This window comes from Ranitomeya imitator, chromosome 9 (assembly GCF_032444005.1).
Source record: "Ranitomeya imitator isolate aRanImi1 chromosome 9, aRanImi1.pri, whole genome shotgun sequence".
Taxonomy (NCBI): domain Eukaryota; kingdom Metazoa; phylum Chordata; class Amphibia; order Anura; family Dendrobatidae; genus Ranitomeya; species Ranitomeya imitator.
Window position 1 is genome coordinate 130,989,461 of NC_091290.1, and position 19,780 is coordinate 131,009,240.

The following is a 19,780-nucleotide window of genomic DNA, read 5'->3' on the forward strand; positions in this document are numbered from 1 at the left end:
CATACCCAATTTGTAGGCCTAATGCAGCGTAGTTTCCGACAACTACTAAACGAGAGCCGGAATATCGAAGCTCAGGAAAGGCAACCTGGGGAACACCTTGGAGTGTAACACACCCTCTCTCTACGCCCCATACCCAATTTGTAGGCCTAATGCAGCGTAGTTTCCGACAACTACTAAACGAGAGCCGGAATATCGAAGCTCAGGAAAGGCAACCTGGGGAACACCTTGGAGTGTAACACACCCTCTCTCTACACCCCATACCCAATTTGAAGGCCTAATGCAGTGTAGTTTCCAAGAACTACTAAACGAGAGCCGGAAGATCGAAGCTCAGGAAAGGCAACCTGGGGAACACCTTGGAGTGTAACACACCCTCTCGCTACACCCCATACCCAATTTGAAGGCCTAATGCAGCGTAGTTTCCAACAACTACTAAACGAGAGCCGGAAGATCGAAGCTCAGGAAAGGCAACCTGGGGAACACCTTGGAGTGGAACACACCATCTCTCTACACCCCATACCCAATTTGAAGGCCTAATGCAGAGTAGTTTCCAAGAACTACTAAACGAGAGCCGGAAGATCGAAGCTCAGGAAAGGCAACCTGGGGAACACCTTGGAGTGTAACACAACGTCTCTCTACACGACGGAAGGGCTGATTCTTAGGAAGGAAGGCTGTTGGAAATAAGCATTGCGCGTCCGAGGGTGATTATATTCTTATTAGGTATATACTCACCCTCGGACGCGCCCTGCTTCTTTATTTGGAATGAATGTTTATTTGCAATGTGGTGTTGACTTTCTCTATTATTTTGGTAATTAATGATTTTATTATTTTCATTATTTTGCATCTTCTCGGCAATAATATAAAGAAGACGCGACAGGACAACACTCGGTGGATGCCATATGTGTGTTTTCAATTTAAAAAAACTTTCAGTTAACTACTTGCAGGAGAAAGTAATTGTAGCTGGTGGCCATTTTTAGTACTGTACCAGATTAGAGTTGTGTGTTTGTTTTTAATGTTAAAATGTCTGCATTTGATATCTCACCAGTATTTTCTTTTTTATAAGCAAAATACTTATTTTTATATTTTCTGATGTTGGTTCCAGGGGTACACGGCCAGCAGTGCCCTGGTCAGTGTAGTAGTAGTTGAAAGAATGGACCGCAGACAGGCATCGAAGGCCTAAAATAATAACACATGGCTGTAGGCAATTTTAAATTGGTTCCAGGGGTACACGGACAGCAGTGGTGTGGTCAGTGGAGGCCTAGTGGAAGGAGTGACCGCAGACAGGCATCGAAGGCCTAAAATAATAACACATGGCTGTAGGCAATTTTAAATTGGTTCCAGGGGTACACGGGCAGCAGTGACCTGGTCAGTGTAGTAGTAGTTGAAAGAATGGACCGCAGACAGGCATCGAAGGCCTAAAATAAAAAAATTGGGCTGGCTGTAGGCAATTTTAAATTGGTTCCAGGGGTACACGGGCAGCAGTGGTGTGGTCAGTGGAGGCCTAGTGGAAGGAGTGACCGCAGACAGGCATCGAAGGCCTAAAATAATAACACATGGCTGTAGGCAATTTTAAATTGGTTCCAGGGGTACACGGGCAGCAGTGACCTGGTCAGTGTAGTAGTAGTTGAAAAAATGGACCGCAGACAGGCATCGAATGCCTAAAATAATAACACATGGCTGTAGGCAATTTTAAATTGGTTACAGGGGTACACGGACAGCAGTGACCTGGTCAGTGTAGTAGTAGTTGAAAGAATGGACCGCAGACAGGCATCGAAGGCCTAAAATAAAAAAATTGGGCTGGCTGTAGGCAATTTTAAATTGGTTCCAGGGGTACACGGACAGCAGTGGTGTGGTCAGTGGAGGCCTAGTGGAAGGAGTGACCGCAGACAGGCATCGAAGGCCTAAAATAATAACACATGGCTGTAGGCAATTTTAAATTGGTTCCAGGGGTACACGGACAGCAGTGGTGTGGTCAGTGGAGGCCTAGTGGAAGGAGTGACCGCAGACAGGCATCGAAGGCCTAAAATAATAACACATGGCTGTAGGCAATTTTAAATTGGTTCCAGGGGTACACGGACAGCAGTGACCTGGTCAGTGTAGTAGTAGTTGAAAGAATGGACCGCAGACAGGCATCGAAGGCCTAAAATAAAAAAATTGGGCTGGCTGTAGGCAATTTTAAATTGGTTCCAGGGGTACACGGGCAGCAGTGGTGTGGTCAGTGGAGGCCTAGTGGAAGGAGTGACCGCAGACAGGCATCGAAGGCCTAAAATAATAACACATGGCTGTAGGCAATTTTAAATTGGTTCCAGGGGTACACGGACAGCAGTGGTGTGGTCAGTGGAGGCCTAGTGGAAGGAGTGACCGCAGACAGGCATCGAAGGCCTAAAATAATAACACATGGCTGTAGGCAATTTTAAATTGGTTCCAGGGGTACACGGACAGCAGTGACCTGGTCAGTGTAGTAGTAGTTGAAAGAATGGACCGCAGACAGGCATCGAAGGCCTAAAATAAAAAAATTGGGCTGGCTGTAGGCAATTTTAAATTGGTTCCAGGGGTACACGGACAGCAGTGGTGTGGTCAGTGGAGGCCTAGTGGAAGGAGTGACCGCAGACAGGCATCGAAGGCCTAAAATAATAACACATGGCTGTAGGCAATTTTAAATTGGTTCCAGGGGTACACGGACAGCAGTGGTGTGGTCAGTGGAGGCCTAGTGGAAGGAGTGACCGCAGACAGGCATCGAAGGCCTAAAATAATAACACATGGCTGTAGGCAATTTTAAATTGGTTCCAGGGGTACACGGACAGCAGTGACCTGGTCAGTGTAGTAGTAGTTGAAAGAATGGACCGCAGACAGGCATCGAAGGCCTAAAATAAAAAAATTGGGCTGGCTGTAGGCAATTTTAAATTGGTTCCAGGGGTACACGGACAGCAGTGGTGTGGTCAGTGGAGGCCTAGTGGAAGGAGTGACCGCAGACAGGCATCGAAGGCCTAAAATAATAACACATGGCTGTAGGCAATTTTAAATTGGTTCCAGGGGTACACGGACAGCAGTGGTGTGGTCAGTGGAGGCCTAGTGGAAGGAGTGACCGCAGACAGGCATCGAAGGCCTAAAATAATAACACATGGCTGTAGGCAATTTTAAATTGGTTCCAGGGGTACACGGACAGCAGTGACCTGGTCAGTGTAGTAGTAGTTGAAAGAATGGACCGCAGACAGGCATCGAAGGCCTAAAATAAAAAAATTGGGCTGGCTGTAGGCAATTTTAAATTGGTTCCAGGGGTACACGGGCAGCAGTGACCTGGTCAGTGTAGTAGTAGTTGAAAGAATGGACCGCAGACAGGCTTAGAAGGCCTAACATAACAAACTTGGGCTGGCTGTAGGCACTTTTAAATTGGTTCCAGGGGTACACGGGCAGCAGTGGTCTGGTCAGTGGAAGTCTAGTGGAAGGAGTGACCGCAGACAGGCTTCCAAGGCCTAACATAACAAACTTGGGCTGGCTGTAGGCACTTTTAAATTGGTTCCAGGGGTACACGGGCAGCAGTGGTCTGGTCAGTGGAAGTCTAGTGGAAGGAGTGACCGCAGACAGGCTTCCAAGGCCTAACATAACAAACTTGGGCTGGCTGTAGGCACTTTTAAATTGGTTCCAGGGGTACACGGGCAGCAGTGGTCTGGTCAGTGGAAGTCTAGTGGAAGGAGTGACCGCAGACAGGCTTCCAAGGCCTAACATAACAAACTTGGGCTGGCTGTAGGCACTTTTAAATTGGTTCCAGGGGTACACGGGCAGCAGTGGTCTGGTCAGTGGAAGTCTAGTGGAAGGAGTGACCGCAGACAGGCTTCCAAGGCCTAACATAACAAACTTGGGCTGGCTGTAGGCACTTTTAAATTGGTTCCAGGGGTACACGGGCAGCAGTGGTCTGGTCAGTGGAAGTCTAGTGGAAGGAGTGACCGCAGACAGGCTTCCAAGGCCTAACATAACAAACTTGGGCTGGCTGTAGGCACTTTTAAATTGGTTCCAGGGGTACACGGGCAGCAGTGGTCTGGTCAGTGGAAGTCTAGTGGAAGGAGTGACCGCAGACAGGCTTCGAAGGCCTAACATAACAAAATTGGGCTGGCTGTAGGCACTTTAAATTGGTTCCAGGGGTACATGGGCAGCAGTGTATGGTCAGTGGAAGTCTAGTGGAAGGAGTGACGGCAGACAGTCTTCGAAGGCCTAACATAACAAAATTGGGCTGACTGTAGGCACTTTTAAATTGGTTCCAGGGTAACACGGCCAGCAGTGGCCTGGTCAGTGTAGTAGTTGTAGAAAGAAGGGACCGCAGACAGGCTTCGAAGGCCTAACATAACAAAAATGTCAAAACAATGGTATTGTCAGTGCCAGGCATTGAAGGATGTCAGCGGCTAGACTACACATTGGTGAAGCTGTGAGAGATAATTTTGCTAGTGGTAGAGCACTGTTTGAGCTGGGGGGGGGAACTGTCTTGTGGCCGGCGGTACAGGCACAGGGCCCCTCATATTACAACGGTGTGTCTGACGTTGGGTGCGCACCACCACCGCCAGAGACACTTTATTGTACTATGAGGGACCCAGTGGCAGTGCCGTCGACCAAAAGCGGCCACACCCACCTCTTCAGACAAACAGCACTCTCAAGGGTCCAAGCGCAAAGTGGCGATAGCACGGCCCCGTGTGGGGAGTTTGGCCATTTCGTGAGGTGGAAACATGTCGTATGCTGGACAATCAGGTGAAGAAAATTACGAGATTGGAAAAGTCATTCAGAATAGTCCACAGGCAAGACCTTTTCATAGGAAAGCTAGGTGTCAGCCGGGCAGGGTGGGGCAAAAGATTTTGAAATCCAGTTGTGGTTCATTTTAATGAAGGTTAGATCATCTACATTTTGGGTAGCCAGACGAGTCCTTTTTTCTGTTAGTATTGAACCTGCAGCACTGAATACTCTTTCTGATAGGACACTAGCTGCCGGGCAAGCAAGCTCCTGCAATGCATATTCTGCCAATTCTGGCCAGGTGTCTAATTTGGATGCCCAGTAATCAAATGGGAATGACGGTTGAGGGAGAACGTCGATAAGGGATGAAAAATAGTTTGTAACCATACTGGACAAATGTTGTCTCCTGTCACTTTGAATTGATGCTGCAGTACCTGTCCTGTCTGCGGTCATAGAAAAATCACTCCACAACCTGGTCAGAAAACCCCTCTGTCCAACGCCACTTCTGATTTCTGCCCCTCTAACACCTCTGGTCTGCTGGCCCCTGGAGCTCGTGTGAGAACGATCACGGGCGCTGTGTGCAGGGAATGCCAGAAGCAAACGGTCAACAAGAGTTGATTGTTTTGTTGCTAATATTAGTTCCAAGTTCTCATGTGGCATAATATTTTGCAATTTGCCTTTATAGCGAGGATCAAGGAGGCAGGCCAACCAGTAATCGTCATCGTTCATCATTTTTGTAATGCGTGTGTCCCTTTTGAGGATACGCAAGGCATAATCCGCCATGTGGGCCAAAGTTCCCGTTGTCAAATCTGCGGTTGTGCTTGGTTGAGGGGCAGTTGCAGGCAAATCTACGTCACTTGTGTCCCTCAAAAAACCAGAACCCGGCCTTGCCACGCCACCAATTTCCCGTGCCCCCGGGAAAGCTTCCTCATTAAAAATATACTCATCCCCATCATCCTCCTCATCCTCCACCTCCTCTTCGCCCGGTACCTCGTCATGTACACTGCCCTGACCAGACAATCGCTGACTGTCATCAAGGCTTTCCTCTTCCTCTGGTGCAGACGCCTGATCCTTTATGTGCGTCAAACTTTGCATCAGCAGACGCATTAGGGGGATGCTCATGCTTATTATGGCGTTGTCTGCACTGACCAGCCGTGTGCATTCCTCAAAACACTGAAGGACTTGACACATGTCTTGAATCTTCGACCACTGCACACCTGACAACTCCATGTCTGCCATCCTACTGCCTGCCCGTGTATGTGTATCCTCCCACAAAAACATAACAGCCCGCCTCTGTTCGCACAGTCTCTGAAGCATGTGCAGTGTTGAGTTCCACCTTGTTGCAACGTCTATGATTAGGCGATGCTGGGGAAGGTTCAAAGAACGCTGATAGGTCTGCATACGGCTGGAGTGTACAGGCGAACGGCGGATATGTGCGCAAAGTCCACGCACTTTGAGGAGCAGGTCGGATAACCCCGGATAACTTTTCAGGAAGCACTGCACCACCAGGTTTAAGGTGTGAGCCAGGCAAGGAATGTGTTTCAGTTGGGAAAGGGAGATGGCAGCCATGAAATTCCTTCCGTTATCACTCACTACCTTGCCTGCCTCAAGATCTACAGTGCCCAGCCACGACTGCGTTTCTTGCTGCAAGAACTCGGACAGAACTTCCGCGGTGTGTCTATTGTCGCCCAAACACTTCATAGCCAATACAGCCTGCTGACGTATGCCAGTAGCTGCCCCATAATGGGAGACCTGGTGTGCAACAGTGGCAGGTGCGGATGGAGTGTTTGTGCGACTGCGGTCTGTGGACGAGCTCTTGCTTCTGCAGGAGGACGAGGAGGAGGAGGAGGAGGGGGTGCGAACGGCTACAGACAACTGTTTACTAGACCGTGGGCTAGGCAGAACTGTCCCAAACTTGCTGTCCCCTGTGGACCCTGAATCCACCACATTTACCCAGTGTGCCGTGATGGACACGTAACGTCCCTGGCCATGCCTACTGGTCCATGCATCTGTTGTCAGGTGCACCTTTGTGCTCACAGATTGCCTGAGTGCATGGACGATGCGCTCTTTAACATGCTGGTGGAGGGCTGGGATGGCTTTTCTGGAAAAAAAGTGTCGACTGGGTAGCTCGTAGCGTGGTACAGCGTAGTCCATCAGGTCTTTGAAAGCTTCGCTTTCAACTAACCGGTAGGGCATCATCTCTAACGAGATTAGTCTAGCTATGTGGGCGTTCAAACCCTGTGTACGCGGATGCGAGGCTAAGTATTTCCTTTTTCTAACCATAGTCTCATGTAGGGTGAGCTGGACTGGAGAGCTGGAGATCGTGGAACTAGCGGGGGTGCCGGTGGACATGGCAGACTGAGAGACGGTGGGAGATGGTATTGTTGCCGCCGGTGCCCTAGATGCAGTGTTTCCTACTACGAAACTGGTGATTCCCTGACCCTGACTGCTTTGGCCTGGCAAAGATACCTGCACAGATACAGCAGGTGGTGCGCTAAATGGTGGTCCTACACTGCCGGAAGGGATGTTGCGTTGATGACTAGCTTCATTGGCCGAGGGTGCAACAACCTTAAGGGACGTTTGGTAGTTAGTCCAAGCTTTCAAATGCATGGTGGTTAAATGTCTATGCATGCAACTAGTATTGAGACTTTTCAGATTCTGACCTCTGCTTAAGGAAGTAGAACATTTTTGACAGATGACTTTGCGCTGATCAATTGGATGTTGTTTAAAAAAATGCCAGACTGCACTCTTTCTAGCATCGGATACCTTTTCAGGCATTGCAGACTGAGCTTTAACCGGATGGCCACGCTGTCCTCCACCAGGTTTTGGCTTTGCCACGCGTTTTGGGCAAGATACGGGCCCGGCAGATGGAACCTGTGGCGATGTTGATGCCTGCTGCGGCCCCTCCTCCTCCTCTGCTTCAGAACTGCTGCCGCCTGCACCCTGTTCCCCCAATGGCTGCCAATCGGGGTCAAGAACTGGGTCATCTAATAACTCTTCTTGTACCTCCTGCGCAACTTCGTCTGTGTCACCGTGTCGTTCGGTGGTATAGCGTTCGTGATGGGGCAACATAGTCTCATCAGGGTCTGATTCTTGATCAGCACCCTGCGAGGGCAATGTTGTGGTCTGAGTCAAAGGACCAGCATAGTAGTCTGGCTGTGGCTGTGCGTCAGTGCACTCCATGTCAGATTCAATTTGTAATGGGCATGGACTGTTAACTGCTTCACTTTCTAAGCCAGGGACGGTATGTGTAAAGAGCTCCATGGAGTAACCCGTTGTGTCGCCTGCTGCATTCTTCTCTGTTGTTGTTTTTGCTGAAGAGGACAAGGAAGTGACTTGTCCCTGACCGTGAACATCCACTAACGACGCGCTGCTTTTACTTTTACCAGTTTCACGAGATGAGGCAAAAGAGCTAGAGGCTGAGTCAGCAAGATAAGCCAAAACTTGCTCTTGCTGCTCCGGCTTTAAAAGCGGTTTTCCTAATCCCAGAAAAGGGAGCGTTCGAGGCCTTGTGTAGCCGGACGACGAACCTGGCTCCACAGCTCCAGACTTAGGTGCAATATTTTTTCCCCCACGACCACCTGATGCTCCACCACTACCACTACCCTCATTACCAGCTGACAATGAACGCCCCCGGCCACGACCTCTTCCACTAGACTTCCTCATTGTTTTAAAAACGTAACCAAACTAACGTTATTTGTTGCAGTCACACAACTTACACGGTGAGCTATAACTTCAGTATGATTTAGCTACCCCTTTACAGGTTGGTGAGACCACAGCGAAAATCAGGCCCAATGTTACACACTCTTTTTTTGGTGGCTGCAAATTAGAGAGATGCCCCACACGCAGGACTGTCACTGAAGCACAAATGTTAATATTAATGTCACACTATTATTTTTTTTTTATTTTTATTTTTTTCAGGAACACTTTAGAAACCCCCCAAAAAAAAAAAAATAGATTTTTGCAGGGAGAATTTAGAAAACAAATGTAACAAACTATATGCTTTCTATGGGCCACTGAGTGAGAGATGACGCACACAGGAATCAGGAGTGGCACACAAGCCCAGAGGCCAATATTTTTCTACCAATGATTGATGGAGTTATTTTCTCTGGTAGATTTTGGAACCCAAATCAAGGAAAAAAAATGTAGGCTTTCTATGGACCACAATTGGAGAGAGAGAGAGAGAGAGATGGCACACCCAGGAGTCAAGACTGGCACACAAGCAGAAAGGCCAATATTAATCTCCCACTGTTTTTTTTTTTTTTTTTTTTTTTTCAGGGAGACTTTAGAAAAAAAAATAATAAAAAAAATATGATTTTATCAGGAAGAATTTAGAAACCAAATAAAATAAAATGATTTTTTCAGGGAGAATTTATAAAACAAATAAAAACAAAAATAGGCGTTCTATGGCCCACTGACTGAGAGATGACGCACACAGGAGTCAGGAGTGGCACACAAACCCAGAGGCCAATATTTTTCTACCAATGATTGATGTAGTTATTTTCTCTGGTAGATTTTAGAACCCAAATCAAGGAAAAAAAATATAGGCTTTCTATGGACCACAATTGGAGAGAGAGAGAGAGAGAGAGAGAGAGAGAGAGAGAGAGAGAGAGATGGCACACCCAGGAGTCAAGACTGGCACACAAGCAGAAAGGCCAATATTAATCTCCCACTGTTTTTTTTGGTTGTTTTTTTTTTTTTTTTTTTCAGGGAGACTTTAGAAAAAAAAATAATAAAAAAAATATGATTTTATCAGGAAGAATTTAGAAACCAAATAAAATAAAATGATTTTTTCAGGGAGAATTTATAAAACAAATAAAACCAAAAATAGGCGTTCTATGGCCCACTGACTGAGAGATGACGCACCCAGGAGTCAAGACTGGCACACAAGCAGAAAGGCCAATATTAATCTCCCACTGTTTTTTTTGGTTGTTTTTTTTTTTTTTTTTTCAGGGAGACTTTAGAAAAAAAAATAATAAAAAAAATATGATTTTATCAGGAAGAATTTAGAAACCAAATAAAATAAAATGATTTTTTCAGGGAGAATTTATAAAACAAATAAAACCAAAAATAGGCGTTCTATGGCCCACTGACTGAGAGATGACGCACCCAGGAGTCAAGACTGGCACACAAGCAGAAAGGCCAATATTAATCTCCCACTGTTTTTTTTTTTTTTTTTCAGGGAGACTTTAGAAAAAAAAATAATAAAAAAAATATGATTTTATCAGGAAGAATTTAGAAACCAAATAAAATAAAATGATTTTTTCAGGGAGAATTTAGAAAACAAATAAAACCAAAAATAGGCGTTCTATGGCCCACTGACTGAGAGATGACGCACACAGGAGTCAGGAGTGGCACACAAACCCAGAGGCCAATATTTTTCTACCAATGATTGATGTAGTTATTTTCTCTGGTAGATTTTAGAACCCAAATCAAGGAAAAAAAATATAGGCTTTCTATGGACCACAATTGGAGAGAGAGAGAGAGAGAGAGAGAGAGAGAGAGAGATGGCACACCCAGGAGTCAAGACTGGCACACAAGCAGAAAGGCCAATATTAATCTCCCACTGTTTTTTTGGTTGTTTTTTTTTTTTTTTTTTCAGGGAGACTTTAGAAATAAAAATAATAAAAAAAATATGATTTTATCAGGAAGAATTTAGAAACCAAATAAAATAAAATGATTTTTTCAGGGAGAATTTAGAAAACAAATAAAACCAAAAATATGCGTTCTATGGCCCACTGACTGAGAGAGAGAGAGAGATGGAACGCTTAGTACTGGCACACAAGCCCAAAGGGCAATATTAATCTCCCTTTTTTTTTCCAGGGAGAATTTCTGAAACCCAAAAAAAAAATAAAATAGGCTTTCTATGGCCCACTATTTGTGAGAGAGATGGGACGCTCAGGACTGGCACAGATGGCACGCTCAGGACTGGCACAGAAGCCCAGAGGCCAATATTAATCTCCCTTTTTTTCTGGGAGAATTTATAAAACCAAAAAAATATTTAAATAGGCTTTCTATGGCCCACTATTTGTGAGAGAGATGGCACGCTCAGGACTGGCACAGATGGCACGCTCACAACTGGCACACAAGCCCAGAGGCCAATATTAATCTCCCTTTTTTCAGGGAGAATTTCTAAAACCCAAAAAAAAAATAAAATAGGCTTTCTATGGCCCACTATTTGCGAGAGAGATGGGACGCTCAGGACTGGCACAGATGGCACGCTCAGGACTGGCACACAAGCCCAGAGGCCAATATTAATCTCCCTTTTTTTCTGGGAGAATTTATAAAACCAAAAAAATATTTAAATAGGCTTTCTATGGCCCACTATTTGTGAGAGAGATGGCACGCTCAGGACTGGCACAGATGGCACGCTCACAACTGGCACACAAGCCCAGAGGCCAATATTAATCTCCCTTTTTTCAGGGAAAATTGATAAAACAAAAAAAAAAATTAAATAGGCTTTCTATGGCCCACTATTTGTGAGAGAGATGGCACGCTCAGGGCTGGCTGGCACAGATGGCACGCTCAGGACTGGCACACAAGCCCAGAGGCCAATATTAATCTCCCTTTTTTTCTGGGAGAATTTATAAAACCAAAAAAATATTTAAATAGGCTTTCTATGGCCCACTATTTGTGAGAGAGATGGCACGCTCAGGACTGGCACAGATGGCACGCTCACAACTGGCACACAAGCCCAGAGGCCAATATTAATCTCCCTTTTTTCAGGGAAAATTTATAAAACAAAAAAAAAAATTAAATAGGCTTTCTATGGCCCACTATTTGTGAGAGAGATGGCACGCTCAGGGCTGGCACAGATGGCACGCTCAGGACTGGCACACAAGCCCAGAGGCCAATATTAATCTCCCTTTTTTTCAGGGAGAATTTATAAAACCAAAAAAAAAAATAAATAGGCTTTCTATGGCCCACTATTTGTGAGAGAGATGGCACACTCAGGACTGGCACACAAGCCCAAAGGCCAATATTAATCTCCCACTGTATTTTTATCAGGGAGAATTTATACACCCCACAAAAAAAAATACAGAAAAATGAAAAGGCTTTCTATGGCCCACTATGTGAGAGAGATGGCACACACAGGGATGGCACTCTAGCAGAAATGCCAAATTGCCAATCTTAATCTCCCACCAAAAAAAAAAAAAAAAAAAAAACAGGGAATGTCCTACAATTACTATCTCCCTGCCTGCAGTAATCTCAGCCAGGTATGGCAGGCAGCTACTATCTCCCTGCCTGCAGTAATCTCAGCCAGGTATGGCAGGCAGCAATAAGGAGTGGACTGATGCACAAATGAAATAAAAAGTGTGGACAAACAAAAAAGATAGCTGTGCAGAAAGGAAGGAACAAGAGGATTTGTGCTTTGAAAAAAGCAGTTGGTTTGCACAGCGGCGTACACACAGCAATGCAGCTATCAGGGAGCCTTCTAGGGCAGCCCAATGAGCTACAGCGCTGAGGGGAAAAAAAAAAAAAAAAAAAACTTCCACTGTCCCTGCACACCGAGGGTGGTGTTGGACAGTGCAAATCGCTGCAGCACAAGCGGTTTTGTGGTTAATGGACCCTGCCTAACGCTATCCCTGCTTCTGACAAAGCGGCAGCAACCTCTCCCTAAGCTCAGATCAGCAGCAGTAAGATGGCGGTCGGCGGGAACGCCTCTTTATAGCCCCTGTGACGTCGCAGACAGCAAGCCAATCACTGCAATGCCCTTCTCTAAGATGGTGGGGACCAGGACCTATGTCATCACGCTGCCCACACTCTGCGTTTACCTTCATTGGCTGAGAAATGGCGCTTTTCGCGTCATTGAAACGCGACTTTGGCGCGAAAGTCGCGTACCGCATGGCCGACCCCGCACAGGGGTCGGATCGGGTTTCATGAAACCCCGACTTAGCCAAAAGTCGGCGACTTTTGAAAATGTTCGACCCGTTTCGCTCAACCCTACTTGTGAATGCTTTATAAGATCGAGACCGCTGGAGCAGGCACCAAGCATAGTACGAAGTGTCTCCATCTGCCTCATGGTGGGTGATTCCGTTGGGGGTTTCATCTGAATTGCATTTTTGTGGGATTTACATGGAAACCCCGAGGTAAGTGCTCATTGTAGAGCACAAGAATATGATCCCAGCCTTATTCTGCGCAGAACGTCTGTGGAGAAAATCTAATCTACCCGAAGATTTCATCCATTATAAGTTCATGCTAAAGACATACAATTCTGCCCTTCACCTCTCCAAACAAACCTACTTCAACACCCTCATCACCTCCCTGTCCAATAACCCTAAACGTCTCTTTGACACGTTCCAGTCCCTACTCAACCCAAGAGCGCAGGCCCCAACCACGGATCTCCGTGCTGACAATCTGGCCAATTACTTCAAAGAAAAAATTGACCATATTCGACAGGAAATCATCTCCCAATCTCTTCATACCATGCACTGTCCTCCCTCCCCCACTGCATCTAGTTCACTCTCTGACTTTGAACCAGTTACAGAAGAAGAAGTAAGCAGGCTCCTTGCATCTTCTCGCCCGACCACTTGCACCAGTGACCCCATTCCGTCACATTTCCTCCAGTCCCTTTCCCCGGCTGTCACCTCTCACCTAACAAAAATATTCAACCTTTCCCTCACTTCCGGTATTTTTCCCTCCTCATTTAAGCATGCCATCATACATCCATTACTTAAAAAACCATCCCTCGACCAAAACTGTGCCGCTAATTATAGACCTGTCTCTAATCTTCCCTTCATCTCTAAACTCCTCGAACGCCTGGTCCACTCCCGTCTTACCCGCTATCTCTCAGATAACTCTCTTCTCGACCCTCTTCAATCTGGTTTCCGCTCTTTACACTCTACTGAAACTGCCCTCACTAAAGTCTCTAATGACCTACTAACAGCTAAATCTAATGGTCACTACTCCATGCTAATTCTCTTGGATCTCTCTGCAGCATTTGATACTGTGGATCATCAGCTCCTCCTCACTATGCTCCGCTCCATCGGCCTCAAGGACACCGTTCTCTCCTGGTTCTCCTCCTATCTCTCTGACCGATCCTTCACTGTATGTTTCGCTGGTTCCTCCTCCTCTCACCTTCCCCTTACTGTTGGGGTTCCTCAAGGATCAGTCCTAGGCCCCCTCCTCTTCTCTTTGTATACTGCCCCTATTGGACAAACAATCAGTAGATTTGGCTTCCAGTACCATCTCTATGCTGACGACACCCAACTATACACTTCTTCTCCTGATCTCACGCCTGCCTTATTAGAAAACACCAGTGATTGTCTTACCGCTGTCTCTAGCATCATGTCCTCCCTCTATCTGAAACTAAACCTGTCAAAAACTGAACTCCTCGTGTTTTCTCCCTCTACTAACCTACCTTTGCCTGACATTGCCATCTCCGTTTGCGGTTCCACCATTACTCCAAAGCAACATGCCCGCTGCCTTGGGGTCATCCTTGATTCTGACCTTTCATTCACCCCCCACATCCGATCACTGGCTCGCTCTTCTTACCTGCATCTCAAAAACATTTCTAGAATTCGCCCTTTTCTTACTTTCGACTCTGCAAAAACTCTTACTGTTTCACTTATTCATTCTCGTCTGGACTATTGTAACTCTCTACTAATCGGCCTCCCTCTTACCAAACTCTCCCCGCTCCAATCTGTCCTGAATGCTGCTGCCAGGATCATATTCCTCACCAACCGTTACACCGATGCCTCTACCTTGTGCCAGTCATTACACTGGTTACCCATCCACTCAAGAATCCAGTACAAAACTACTACCCTCATCCACAAAGCACTCCATGGCTCAGCACCACCCTACATCTCCTCTCTGGTCTCAGTCTACCACCCTACCCGTGACCTCCGCTCCGCTGATGACCTCAGGTTAGCATCCTCAATAATCAGAACCTCCCACTCCCGTCTCCAAGACTTTACACGTGCTGCGCCGATTCTTTGGAATGCACTACCTAGGATAATACGATTAATCCCCAATCCCCACAGTTTTAAGCGTGCCCTAAAAACTCATTTGTTCAGACTGGCCTACCGCCTCAATGCATTAACCTAACGATCCCTGTGTGGCCTATATTAAAAAAAAAAAAAAATTAATTAACTGGTTCATGCAGCTTTACATGAACACCCAAGCCTTACACTATGGCTGGTCCGAATAACTATAGCAATTGTTACCATCCACCTCTCGTGTCTCCCCTTTTCCTCATAGTTTGTAAGCTTACGAGCAGGGCCCTCACTCCTCTTGGTATCTGTTTTGAACTGTATTTCTGTTATGCTGTAATGTCTATTGTATGTACAAGTCCCCTCTATAATTTGTAAAGCGCTGCGGAATATGTTGGCGCTATATAAATAAAAATTATTATTATTATTATTATTATTCTGGAAGCGATCAAATAATATTATGTACCCCAAAATGTTAAAAATAAAAACCCAAATTTATCCCGCACAAAACAAACTTCCACTCAAGTGCATCATCTGTCACGGGAACTATAGGGGGTTCCCACGTTACTGCTACTACAAAGACTCTGTGAAAGCAACATGGCTCCCGCCCCATCAAATAAAATCCAGTGAATTCTGCGCTCCCAAATCCACATGTCCCCTGTTATGAAAGCAATCCAGTGACACAGTGTGCCAGAAATCAGAGCACATACAGTGATCTGACAAAACCCAAAAACAATAGAACTAGCTCTGAGACGTGGAATCTCTGTAGACCGCAATACCTGAACCTATCCTAAACACAACTAAAGGCAGCTGTGGATTGCGCCTGACAATACCTATGCAACTCGGCACAGCCTGAGGAGCTGACTAGCCTGAAGATAGAAAAACAAGCCTGACTTGCCTCAGAGAAATACCCCAAAGGAAAAGGCAGCCCCCCACATATAATGACTGTTAGCAAGATGAAAAGACAAACGTAGGGATGAAATAGATTCAGCAAAGTGAGGCCCGATATTCTAGATAGAGCGAGGATCGCAAAGAGAACTTTGCAGTCTACAAAAAACCCTAAAGCAAAAAACCACGCAAAGGGGGCAAAAAGACCCACCGTGCCGAACTAACGGCACGGCGGTACACCCTTTGCGTCTCAGAGCTTCCAGCAAAACGAATTGACAAGCTGGACAGAAAAAGTAGCAACAAAAGCAAAGAAGCACTTATCTAAGCAGAGCAGCAGGCCACAGGAAAGATCCAGAAGCTCAGATCCAACACTGGAACATTGACAAGGAGCAAGGAAGACAGAATCAGGCGGAGTTAAATAACAAAGCAGCCAACGAGCTCACCAGAACACCTGAGGGAGGAAGCTCAGAAGCTGCAGTACCACTTGTGACCACAGGAGTGAATTCAGCCACAGAATTCACAACAGTACCCCCCCCTTGAGGAGGGGTCACCGAACCCTCACCAGAGCCCCCAGGCCGACCAGGATGAGCCACATGAAAGGCACGAACAAGATCTGGAGCATGGACATCCGAGGCAAAAACCCAGGAATTATCTTCCTGAGCATAACCCTTCCATTTAACCAGATACTGGAGTTTCCGTCTAGAAACACGAGAATCCAAAATTTTCTCCACAATATACTCCAATTCCCCCTCCACCAAAACCGGGGCAGGAGGCTCAACAGAAGGAACCATAGGTGCCACGTATCTCCGCAACAACGACCTATGGAATACATTATGTATGGAAAAGGAGTCTGGGAGGGTCAGACGAAAAGACACAGGATTGAGAATCTCAGAAATCCTATACGGACCAATAAAACGAGGTTTAAATTTAGGAGAGGAAACCTTCATAGGAATATGACGAGAAGATAACCAAACCAGATCCCCAACACGAAGTCGGGGACCCACACGGCGTCTGCGATTAGCGAAAAGTTGTGTCTTCTCCTGGGACAAGGTCAAATTGTCCACTACCTGAGTCCAGATCTGCTGCAACCTGTCCACCACAGAATCCACACCAGGACAGTCCGAAGACTCAACCTGTCCTGAAGAGAAACGAGGATGGAACCCAGAATTGCAGAAAAATGGAGAGACCAAGGTAGCCGAGCTGGCCCGATTATTAAGGGCGAACTCAGCCAACGGCAAAAAGGACACCCAGTCATCCTGGTCTGCAGAAACAAAACATCTCAGATATGTTTCCAAGGTCTGATTGGTTCGTTCGGTCTGGCCATTAGTCTGAGGATGGAAAGCCGAGGAAAAAGATAGGTCAATGCCCATCCTACCACAAAAGGCTCGCCAAAACCTAGAAACAAACTGGGAACCTCTGTCAGAAACAATATTCTCAGGAATGCCATGCAAACGAACCACATGCTGGAAGAACAAAGGCACCAAATCAGAGGAGGAAGGCAATTTAACCAAGGGCACCAGATGGACCATTTTAGAAAAGCGATCACAGACCACCCAAATGACTGACATCTTTTGAGAAACGGGAAGGTCAGAAATGAAATCCATCGAAATATGTGTCCAAGGCCTCTTTGGGACCGGCAAGGGCAAAAGCAACCCACTGGCACGTGAACAGCAGGGCTTAGCCCTAGCACAAATCCCACAGGACTGCACAAAAGTACGTACATCCCGTGACAGAGATGGCCACCAGAAGGATCTAGCCACTAACTCTCTGGTACCAAAGATTCCAGGATGACCAGCCAACACCGAACAATGAAGTTCAGAGATAACTTTACTAGTCCACCTATCAGGGACGAACAGTTTCTCCGCCGGACAACGATCAGGTTTATTCGCCTGAAATTTTTGCAACACTCGCCGCAAATCAGGGGAGATGGCAGACACAATGACTCCTTCCTTGAGGATACTCGCCGGCTCAGATGAACCCGGAGAGTCGGGCACAAAACTCCTAGACAGAGCATCCGCCTTCACATTTTTAGAGCCCGGAAGGTACGAAATTACAAAATCGAAGCGGGCAAAAAATAACGACCAACGGGCCTGTCTAGGATTCAAGCGCTTGGCAGACTCGAGATAAGTAAGGTTCTTATGATCAGTCAATACCACCACGCGATGCTTAGCTCCTTCAAGCCAATGACGCCATTCCTCGAATGCCCACTTCATGGCCAGCAACTCTCGGTTGCCCACACCATAATTACGCTCAGCAGCCGAAAACTTCCTGGAAAAGAAAGCACATGGTTTCAACACTGAGCAACCAGAACCTCTCTGTGTCAAAACCGCCCCTGCTCCAATCTCAGAAGCATCAACCTTGACCTGGAACGGAAGAGAAACATCAGGTTGACACAACACAGGGGCAGAACAAAAACGATGCTTCAACTCCTGAAAAGCTTGCACAGCAGTAGAAGACCAATTAACCAAATCAGCACCCTTCTTGGTCAAATCGGTCAATGGTTTGGCAATGCTAGAAAAATTACAGATGAAGCGACGATAAAAATTAGCAAAGCCCAGGAATTTTTGCAGACTTTTCAGAGATGTCGGCTGAGTCCAATCCTGGATGGCTTGGACCTTAACCGGATCCATCTCGATAGTAGAAGGGGAAAAGATGAACCCCAAAAATGAAACTTTCTGCACACCGAAGAGACACTTTGATCCCTTCACAAACAAAGAATTAGCACGCAGGACCTGGAAAACCATTCTGACCTGCTTCACATGAGAGTCCCAATCATCTGAGAAGATCAAAATGTCATCCAAGTAAACAATCAGGAATTTATCCAGATACTCACGGAAGATGTCATGCATAAAAGACTGAAACACAGATGGAGCATTGGCAAGTCCGAACGGCATCACTAGATAATCAAAATGACCCTCGGGCGTATTAAATGCAGTTTTCCATTCATCTCCTTGCCTGATTCTCACCAGATTATACGCACCACGAAGATCTATCTTAGTGAACCAACTAGCCCCCTTAATCCGAGCAAACAAGTCAGATAACAATGGCAAGGGATACTGAAATTTAACAGTGATCTTATTAAGAAGGCGGTAATCAATACACGGTCTCAGCGAACCATCCTTCTTAGCTACAAAAAAGAACCCTGCTCCCAGTGGTGATGACGATGGGCGAATATGTCCCTTCTCCAGGGATTCCTTCACATAACTGTGCATAGCGGCGTGTTCAGGCACGGATAAATTAAATAATCGACCTTTAGGGAATTTACTACCAGGAATCAAATTGATAGCACAATCACAATTCCTATGCGGAGGTAGGGCATCGGACTTGGGCTCTTCAAATACATCCTGATAATCAGACAAGAACTCTGGGACCTCAGAAGGAGTGGATGACGAAATTGACAGAAATGGAACATCACCATGTACCCCCTGACAACCCCAGCTGGATACCGACATAGAGTTCCAATCCAATACTGGATTATGGGTTTGTAGCCATGGCAACCCCAACACGACCACATCATGCAGATTGTGTAGCACCAGAAAGCGAATAACTTCCTGATGTGCAGGAGCCATGCACATGGTCAGCTGGGTCCAGTACTGAGGTTTATTCTTGGCCAAAGGTGTAGCATCAATTCCTCTCAACGGAATAGGACACCGCAAAGGCTCCAAGAAAAACCCACAACGTTTAGCATAATCCAAATCCATCAGATTCAGGGCAGCGCCTGAATCCACAAACGCCATGACAGAATACGATGACAAAGAGCATATCAAGGTAATGGACAGAAGGAATTTGGATTGTACAGTACCAATGACGGCAGACCTATCGAACCGCTTAGTGCGCTTAGGACAATCAGAAATAGCATGAGTGGAATCACCACAGTAGAAACACAGACCATTCAGACGTCTGTGTTCTTGCCGTTCAACTCTGGTCATAGTCCTATCGCACTGCATAGGCTCAGGTTTAAACTCAGGCAATACCGCCAAATGGTGCACAGATTTACGCTCGCGCAAGCGTCGACCGATCTGAATGGCCAAAGACATAGACTCATTCAAACAAGCAGGCATAGGAAAACCCACCATGACATCCTTAAGAGCCTCAGAGAGACCCTTTCTGAACAAAGCTGCCAGCGCAGATTCATTCCACAGAGTGAGTACTGACCACTTCCCAAAATTTCTGACAATATACTTCTATATCATCCTGACCCTGGCACAAAGCCAGCAAATTTTTCTCAGCCTGATCCACTGAATTAG